We start from the raw sequence: 10,501 nt of genomic DNA, 5'->3' as shown, positions 1-10,501 counted from the left end.
AAATGCCAAGTGAGCTTGGAAAAGGGAAGCTGCGAAGATAGCATGACACAGAAAACAATGCCCAGAGCCTACAGTATGCAGATCTATGTAAATCAAATATAAAAGCCAGAATGCAAGCCTTCAAGTGATAATGCTCTCCAGCTGTCCTAAAGGCTGTCTCCATTCCGGAGAACACCGGGGTGCGCTGGGGAACCAGCAGGCAGCATAGTTCGGCAAGAAGGGTATGGTTTTCCTCTTTCCTTTAATCTGGGAGCATGAGTTCACTAAGTCCCTAAGGATCCATAAAATAGGAAAGTCTGTTGTTTTTTTTTAAACTGGTCGTCCATTTGTGTTCAAGTAAATGAGGCACAGCTTCTTCCAGTTGGTCTCCAGCTTGAGTCAGACGGCAAGAGAATGTCACCATCCGAGGCACCTGCTGCAGACTTAAGAAGGGGTGCAGTGGCTCTCCTGAGAATCTGGGATGGTGACCCAAGTATTTAACTCAGAATCAGTAGCCTGACTTGTGTCCCTAGGTGCCACTTCCGACCTTGGGCAAGTGACTTCCTCTCTGTGAGCCTCGTTTTTCCCATCTGCAGCATGAGCAGATTAGACTAGGATCAACTCTAAGGTCTCTAGATCTCTCTGAGCCTGTGATTCCAGGTAAGGCCCCTTCAATCTACATGCTGATCAGAATGAGTCACTCTGCCAAAGCACAAATGAATCCATTCCCACGTAGAGCAATTAGAGCTGTGCGAGTTCCGGCCACACGTCCGAGATGATAGAAAGCCCAACCCAGATTTGGTGCTGTATCATTGAGCATTAAGACACAACCAGCACAAGAAGTCATGTGTGGCTGATTTATGAAGCATCCAACTTAGAGGCGCATTCTTCGGTAACGCCTTGTAGTTTAGGCAGCACTCCATGAAAAACACAGGTAGTGCACTCAGTTGTCCTCAGATCCCGTTACATCCCACAGCTTCCAACTTCCCTGCCCGTGTGCTGCAGCCTTCATCTTCCCTGCCACTGCGTGCAGAAGCTTGGCTGCTTCTGCCTTGATCACACCTTTTTGCACACAGTTCTCCCCAGTCTGTGGCGCCCCCTATTGGCGCTGGGATTTTGTCAGCTGCGCCAGCTCTGCAGCAACAGCCTCTCAGCTGAGCAATGGGAGCTAATGCCACTGTTGCTGTAACTCATGAAATCTTAGTGATGAGGCCAGGCAGAAGACAAACACTACCAGAGAAACAGAGACGTGAGCCTCCACCACAATCTGTCCCCCATTCAGCCTAATTTTCTCCATAGCACTTATCTTTACCAATGTTTCGATTTATTTTTACTACCTTTGTTGTCTGTCTTCCCCTTTGGACTTAAAGTATAATGAAAACAAGGTCTTTGTTCTTTACAGGAAACCAGCTACGTGTCCAAGCCTCCTCGCTAGGCAGCATCTCCCAAACACAAGACGTGCTGCAAAGGGGAGAAGGGAGATGAAAGTTCTACGTCTGGTTTCTTAGATGCTGAAGAGAGCATTTGCCTGCAAAAGACTTATCAAGGAGGTGCTCCCAGGTCAGAGAAGGGGATGCAGGTGAGCAAGTGCAATCTCAGGCCAAAGGTCCCAGAAATGACTTCACTCTGATGAATAGAGGCACTGCGGGGTGTAAGTTACACTATGAGTCATCCAAGGGAACTGGGCCTGTGTACCTCCACACCACTGGTCAAGGGCCTTCTGGGGACAAGCAGGTTCCCAGGAACTCCTGGCTAGCTGTGTGTGGGAAGTGCTCCGGCGTCCCGAGGCAGTCCTGCCAAGAAGAGCCTCAGTGTGAATGTGAGAAGCAAAGGTGGACACACACTGGGGCACACAGAAATAGCTAAACACTCTCCATGACTAATAAGGTAATTTGAAAAGACAAGGCCAGTGAGAAAGATGCAGGGCCTGGCATCATGGTCGTTAATCCCTCCCTACTCTGGAGAAGAAGCAGGAGGAAAGAAGAAAGTGCTTGGGCTCCCCATGGTTCCAACCTGACCCACCAGCGTGGTAGTCATTCCTACTAGATGGACAAGGGAGGGTGGGCAGGGATGCTGCCTGTAGATGGCACATTATACAGGATACAGGCAGCGTCTGGAAGAGGCTGCTGGCTCCCGACACTCCTGCAAGGTCCACTAGAATTGCCATCACTTCCATTTTCCTAGCACTGTGTGGTTCCAGAGTCCTTCCACCAGCATGACTGCATTTTCACTCCCTGTGAGGTAGGCAGGGACTTTTATTTCCATCAGTCAAGGAATATAAAGGGCGAACGCTCTCCCCACTACCCTCCTGTGTGCTCACCCCAGGCTGTGAGATCGGCTAGACTTTGTGCATCACATACTGTGGCTGCTTTCCTGCTGCAGCTGAGCTGATAGTTGCCACAGACACCAGTGGTCCACATGACCAAAACTATTTACCATCTGCCCCTTTGCCAAAAAAAAAAGATGCCAGTCCCTCCCTTGATCACTGTAGGCTACTGTGAGGAATTCAGCTGTACTCTAAAGAACATAAGACATGTTCTTTAGAGGAGTGACATGAGCAGACTCACGATTTAGGAGGATCAGGGTGGCTCCTGAGCAAAGAATAAATTGGAGAGGTGGAAGCAGGGAAATCAATTAGGAGCTAAAAAATGAAGCTGGTTGGGACTGGAAATGTAATCAGATTAGAAGATGCCCAAAGTCTAGCCATTCTCACAGCCTGGGGGTGAGCAGGGTGTGTTTTGCCCTAATGGCTTTTGGTCCTAAGCATCTGGGTTTATATGAGGGAGTTGGGGAGTCATCAGAGAAAGTAGGCAGTTTTTTCCAAGGCAGGAAAGAAGCCACAGCAATGGTGCTGAAGGTCGCAATGAGCTAATACCCTTTTCCAGTGATCTCCTCCTGGCTGCATAGTCTGGGCTTGGGGGGGGTCCAGACAAGGCCCTGATTCACGTCCTTTGGTGCCTCATGGATTCCCTTACTAAGGCAGACACTCAAATGATTTGAGGGGGCGTGGGTACAGGCCCAGCCAGAGACAAGTCAGTGTGTGGAGTGACGACACTAACCAAAGATCCTACAAGTCAAAAGGAAGAGAAAAAGAGGTAGCGCCCACAGGAGATGCTCAAAAAGAAAGGGTCTCAAATTCTTACAATCAGCCCATGAACTACCAAGACCAGGGATGGGATTTCACTTCCCCGGATTGCCCTCTGCACACCACACACGCAGGCTACCCTGTAAATGAGACATGGTTTCCCTGTCACCTCTGTTCTTGATGTTCTTTTAATTAGATTTCCAACACATACAGTTATTTGACAAGGGCTCGGTGAAATCATGAGGAAGTCTAAGAAATCTCAAGAGAAAGAGAATAAGAGAGGAGTTTGGAAGTCTTAGAGCCCCACGCTTAAATCTCATAGCTACAACTTACTAGCTGTGTGACCCAGTGCAAGTTATTAACCTCTCTGTGCCTCAATTCCATCACCCGGTAAACAAAGGGGACGAGACAGCAGAGTTGTTATGAGGATTGCAAATAATGGATAAGAAGCCCCTGGCCCATCTCAGCAATTGTTAATGAGACAAAATTATGTGATAGAAGGCATAAGCTTCATTTACCAGCTGTGTCATCCTCAGAAAAATACATAGACTTTCCCAGCTTCATAGTTTCCCTGTCTGTAAAATGAAGAAGACATCATCTATACCACAGGAGTCTGGGGATTCAATTCACTCAGAGCAAACTGCAGATATAAGCACTTAGTGGAGTGTTGGCATAGTGCAGACTCTCCAGGCAGCCCACACACCTTTGTTATTTGCAAAAGGTCCTCTGAAGTCAAAAGCTTCATCAAGAGGGTAGGAGGGAGACCAACAAAGCAAGTAAGAGATCTCAGGTCCACAACAGGGCAAGGCCAGAGACGATCAAAGGCCAAGGGACCAGGACTGGTAGAGGTGCAAGGGTGCCTACCCCACACAGAGCAGCCATGCCCAGGTCAACCCAGGACTTGAATGGCTCCAGTGGGCTTAGGTCCTGAATGGGTCTTTCCTTCCCCTGCAATATCGAGGGTTGTGGGGTGGTAGAGAACAAAGGAGTTGTGGTAGATAACCAGGAATCCCTGGGAAGAAGAGGGAAAATTTCTCCTTCCTTGTTTGCTCCTACCTCACGCTTCCTCACACCACTGACAGGTAAGGGTTGGCAAGCCCAGAGCACTGCAAGGACAACACACAGCAGGTGTTTGTGAATGCAAAAGTACTAAGGAATCTAAAGACTAGGAAGGATGTGTAAGGCCAGCTGGGATTGTAGCAGCACAGTAAGCAAGTCTCTTACTCACTCTGAGCCTTTTTTCATCTATAAAATGGGGATAAATGGTCCCTGTCCATTTCATAAGTTTAAATTGTTATGGCATTTAGCTATGGTTTCAGAAAAAGGAACTAAGTAATCAAGACCGTCTCCATTTGATCTATTACAAGTTCCATCTCAGAGACAGGAAGATGAAAAAGGAAAGAGAAGAGGTTGCATTTAGATGCCTCCCAAACTCCCGACTGGCTGCAGAGTCAGTGCAGCAGTCCAGATTCCCGACCCCAACTCTAGGCATCAGACCTGGCTGCCCCATCATCAAAGCATGCCTATTAGAGCAGGAGGCTATGTTGGGACCCTGAGCTGCCCTGATGTATCCTAAAAGGGTGGTTTAGTTGGACCTAGTGGGTGCTCTAAGGCAATGTGGGAGGAGACAGCACATGGCTGATGAAGGGCACATAGGAATGAGCAAGGCAGGAGCAATGAGAAGGCTCAGGCTTCCTGTCTCTGGCCCTCACTGCCAACACCTTGCCAATATCTGAACCCCAAAAGGGCCTGAAATTGCCACAGAGCCTGCTGAGCCCCTAACACCTTATAGGACTTTGCTAAACGTCCACCGTAACGTGCTTATGGACCATATAATGAGGGTTCCAAAAGGGCCCACTTTGTTAAAGGGGTGAATGAATGAATGATGAAATAAAGACTAAATTTTCAAATGCTTATGTTTGATTTCTACTAAGCTCAACTAATACCTGTGTTATGAAAATGACACCCTGCAGCTGGGCGCCATGGCTTATGCCTATAATCCCAGCACTTTGGGAGGTCAAAGCAGGAAGATCGCTCGAGCCCAGGAGTTTGAAACCGGCCTGGGTTTTCGGGTAGAAATCCCATCTCTACCAAAAACAAACAAAAAACTGACCCAGTGTGGTGGCAAGCACCTGTAGCCCCAGCTACTCAGGAGGCTGAGGCGGAAGGATCACTTGATCCTGGGAGGCAGAGGCTGCCGTGAGTAAAGATTGTGCCACTATGCTCCTGCGTGGGTGACAGAGCAAGATCTTGTCTCAAAAAAAATTAAAATTAAAAATAGAAATGAGAGGCCGGAGTGTTGGCTCACACCTGTAATACCCACACTTTGGAAGTCCAAGGTGGGCAGATCACAAGGTCAGGAGATCAAGACCATCCTAGCCAACATGGTGAAACCCAGTCTCTACCAAAATACAAAACTCACCTGGGCATGGTTGCCCTCACCTGTACTCCCAGCTACTCGGGAGGCTGAGGCAGGAGAATCGGAGAATTGCTTGAACCCAGGAGGCAGAGGTTGCAGTGAGCCGAGATTGTGCCACTGTACTCCAGCCTGGCCACAGAGTGAGACCCCATCTCAAAAAAAAATGAAAAAAATAGAAATGAGAATGACACTTTGTACCATCTGAGCTCTAGACTAGAAAGTCCCAAAGGACAGATGTCACCTGGGATCAACCCAACCTCTTCTCTTCTCCATGACAGTGGCAATGATTTCTGAGTTTACTTCACAAGTAATGAGAGAGAGTCAAATGAGAATGGGCATGAATGTGCTTTAAATGTAATAGGATGTACAAAGACTTGAAGTTTTCAGAAGCTTCCATGGACACATTTGAGGTCAGAGGGAAGAACATTACATGTTGGGGTGAAAGGAGGGAGCTTTGAGTCTCCAAGCCAGCAAGGCTTGGAATGGTACACAGCCTGCTCACATGCATTGCTCTCTAGGACTGCATCTCTTAGGCTGAGGATGGGAGTATCACAGAAATACATACAGCAGCAACAACGGCAGCAGCAGGAAAAAAAAGCCATATTTAATGAGAGTAAACTATGTGTATCGCTCTGTGCTAAACGCCCTTCATCATTATCTCATTAAGTTTCTAAAACATCTGTTTCCAATGGGAGTGGTAAGCAGATTATGGTTTAGTATATATTCATTCCCACCTCCCTCCATAGTAGGAATGCATTTCCTGCTCTGTAGGAAATGGAGCTTGTAGATGTAGATCTTGCTTTGGCCAATGGAATGGCAGAAGTGACAGCATGTGAACTGTACGTTTAAGAAGCATTTCAGGTTCCCTCTCACCCATCTGGAAGCTTCATAGCTCCACCAGAAGAGCCAGCTCCAGCAACCACTGCCCTCCAGCTGGGGCCCAGAACAACCCACATGGAGCAGACCCAAACTTGGGTCCAAGGTTCATGCTTCCGTGATCTGAGAAAGGGTGCCCCAGTTGACCAGCAGTCCTGTGAATGAGAAATAAATGCTTCCTGATGGGTGCCACTGAGATTTTGTGGTTGTTTATTATGTAGCTATAGTAGGTACTGTTAATAATTAATTTTATAGGTGGGAAAACCAAGGCTCAGAGAGTCTAGATAACTTACTTAAGGTCAGCTAGCATATACATGGCAGAACTAGGGCAGAACCCAGTTCTTCTAGATCCTAGAAACTGGGTTCTGCCTCCTCTGTGTTATCCAAGGAGGTGTGTTTTGTGTCGAGCTGTGTGCAGAGAATAGCCAGAGCAATTAAAAGAAAACAAGATATCCCAGGGCCTAACCAGAAAGATGCTGAGAGTGAAGCCGAGCGGCATTTCCTGCTCTCTTTGTACAGACATTTGTGCCTCTGCACCCTCCAGCCCTGCCCACACCAACCATCCTTCTCTAAGTCTAGGTTCAAGGCCATGAGGGGGATCCACAGAAACCCCTCAAAACCAGGACCAAGCTCAGAGCTCCCTACCATGCACTAGGGACCCCCACGGATACTCTACCCCCCAACCATCATTGCAGCAGAACTATTTCATGAGACCCCAGTAGACTCCCAATTTTCAGATTGAGGTGGTAAATAACTACTTGAACATCCTCAAACAAGCTTTTTAAAGCGTATGGGGAAAAGGGATGAGGTAGTCCAGTCACATTTCTGCTTTTAGGGAATATATTTTATCCTTGATCAGAATGACTTCTGTGTACAAAGTGACATTTTTAATTCCCCAAAATGTATCCTGCTCCTCCCCAATCCACTTAGAGGTGCACAGTTCTTTCCGAAGGCATAGTAGTTTATCTTCATCTCAGTCAGAGCTTCCTTTTTCACTCAAGCAATAGAAAATTAGTGAGGAAATGAGCAAAGTAGTTGTTCACTAAATGAAATTCCTCAAAGGGCACAGAAACCCAAGGAATTCATCTGACAAATTATTCAGAACACTAATAAAACTCTGAACCATAGGGTGAACTGAAATTATAAGAGACTCAGAGGGTCACACATAGGGGACACCAGAGCTTCCTACTCTGCTGGGCTCCTCCTCCCTGCCCGACTCAAGTTTCCTTCCGGCTCCAGATAAATCTTTAACCCAAGACATCAGCAGCACACTAGACTCTTGGAAACCCCCCATATCACCCACACATCAAGTCTGGCTGCAAGTAATGGAAAGCCCGCTTAACAGTGATATGCATAGAATGGAGATTATTTTTCCTCCTGACACTAGAAGTCCAGAGATAGATGGTTCCTGGCATTGGTCTGATAGCTGAGTGCCTCAGGGCAAGGTCTCTGCAGCTCTGTTGGCCTTTCCTGCATGGTCCCAAGATGACAGATCTAGCTCCAGAAATTTCACAGGTATTCCAAGCAAGAGGGAAGAGAATTGGGCCAGAAAGAGGAAGGAAAGATGTCTATATTTAAAGAGGAAAATTTTCCCAGACGTCCTCAGCAGAGGATGATCTGCCCGCATGATTCAGAGACCTCCCACCAGTCCCTCTCATGACATATGGGGACTGGGGGAGCTACAATTCGAGATGAGATTTGGAGAGGGACACAGTCAAACCATATCAAGCAAGTTGGTGGCCCCAATAAAATCACACTTAGGGAAAAAGCGGTGACAGATTATTCTGAGGCAGCTAGGAGTCACTGAGAAACTCCCCAACTAAATTTTCCGAGTTGGAATGAGCCTTGGTTGTGTTATCCAGATCCAGTTTGAGGGACAATTTCACATGTGTTCCATCCCCTGTGTTAATCATGGCCTCATTTTCTTCTTCATTGTAGGGCACTATTTCCCAAATGCTAAAGAGGTGTAGGTGGATAGAAGACAATTAATGCAAAGCAGCACTTTTGAGCATCCAAGTTTTGCTGTCCATGTGAAGTTCAGAAGGAAAAGAGGCCCTGGGATTTCCTTTTTAAGATGACAACAGTTGTTTCTAATAGCAAATGACTTTCGTGTCTGGAATAAGCCAGTAATAGAATTAACCAAACGAGAGTGACAAATATGAAAGTCTAAGGATATGACCCCAGCATCTGTTGGAAAAAGGTAATCAGACAAATTAGGGTCCCCATAGTAAAGGATTTTTCTGGATTATCTGGAGGAGGTTTTCAGAAGCCAAGCAGATTGCCTTGGTGCAGCTGCCCTGCAAACCCTGCCCCGCTGCCTCATTAATGCTTTGATGCAGCAGGATAAGGATTTCAAAATGCAAACGACTGTAAATGGATTATGACTAAGGCAACCAAGAAAAGGAGGTGCTGCTGACTGCACAAAGTGCAGAGGTGGTAATTCACAGGGAGCGCCACCATCGCTTGCTGCTGAATAGGAAGACCAGCATTAGTATAACAATGCCACTAGGAGGAAGAAAGGAGGTAACGTCAATTCTGTGCATACGCATCTTCACTCCTAGAAGACGGTTTCGCTGACAGAAGATACAGATGTCTGTCACGCCCCCAATAAAATGAATTTACAGAGAATTCTTTAGTGAATGTTAATTCCCCTATGAAGACTGAATTTCTACATTTTTTATGAACTCTGGAAAAGATAATGCCTGATAGACTCGCTCTGTTGCACAAGGGCTAAGACAGAATTGCCCAAGGGAATGCAATGGGCCTTCTTCATTGTTGATGGAAAGAAATCTAAGACAGGGCTGCACTTGTGTCTGCACACACACTCAGCTCTCAGCCACAGAGGCATTTTCTATGGTGACTTACTTCTAGGAAAGAGACAGGGTTGGTTTTTGGTTTTGAGGTCCTAACTTTCCTGTTTTCTCTGTTAATTTCTGTACTGCGCATATTAGAGTGCAACTTAGTACATAATTCCAAACAAAAGTACACAAGCAAGATAAGTACTGCAAACCAGGTGGCTTCAAACAACAGAAATTTATTTTCTCACACATCCAAAGGCTAGAATTCTGAAATCAAGACACAACCATACTCTCTGTGCAGGCTCTAGGGAAGAAGTCTTTCTAGCCTCTTCCTCGTTTCTGATGATTTTCAACAATCATTGGCATTTTGTGGCAGAATAATTCCAGTCTCCGCCTCTGTCTTCCTGTGGCTGTATCCAAATACAGACACAGAGACACAATGCATTTAGAGCTCACCCTAATCCCGTGTTACCTTATCTTAACTTGATTATATCTACAAAGATCCTATTTCTAAATAAGGTCAATTTGCAGGTACTGGTGGTTAGGACTTCAGCCTATCTTTGGAGGAAGGGGATACAATTCAATCCACAACACAAGATAATCCAAAACTTTAAAAACATTTTTTTTCAATTCTGTGAGTTAACTTTATCCCTGCTCCCTTCAGGAGGGGATAAAGATATCGTAAGCTGACACAATAACTCCCTAAAATCCTACTCATCACTTTAATATGATTAAACACACCAATCCTGAAGGCAGCAAAATGCTCTGGAAATAAACTCGAGTTGGACACATAAGACCTCATGTGTAGTATCATCTTTGTTACTAGCTAAGTATGAAGTCTGAGTGAAGTCACTTCACCCCTCTAAGACTTTATTTGTTAAACCTAAAAGGTGGGGCTTGAACTAGATCAGTGTTTCTTGAAGAATGAGATATATACACCATTCATTGTAGACCATGTGGTTGTACTCAAAACCAACACTAAAGAAATAGTACTGATAAATTTTACGCTATGAAATGCCTTACACGAATCTTAGTTTAGGGTTCAAGTTAACTCTAGATGAATAACAAAGCACCCTGACCAGGTACAGTAACACACGCCTGTAGTCCCAGCCACTTGGGAGGCTGAGGCAAGATGATCGTGTGAACCCCAGGAGTTTGAGACCAGTGTGGGCCACACAGCAAGACCCTGTCTCAAACAAACAAATTTAAAAAACTAAAAACAAGGCTGGGTGCGGTGGCTCAAGCCTGTAATCCCAGCACTTTGGGAGGCCGAGGCGGGTGGATCATGAGGTCAAGAGATCGAGACCATCCTGGTCAACATGGTGAAACCCCGTCTCTACTAAA

The sequence above is a fragment of the Cebus imitator genome, unplaced genomic scaffold, assembly GCF_001604975.1.
Source record: "Cebus imitator isolate Cc_AM_T3 unplaced genomic scaffold, Cebus_imitator-1.0 Scaffold91, whole genome shotgun sequence".
In the NCBI taxonomy this organism is placed as follows: Eukaryota; Metazoa; Chordata; class Mammalia; order Primates; family Cebidae; genus Cebus; species Cebus imitator.
This window is presented reverse-complemented; position numbering follows the sequence as displayed.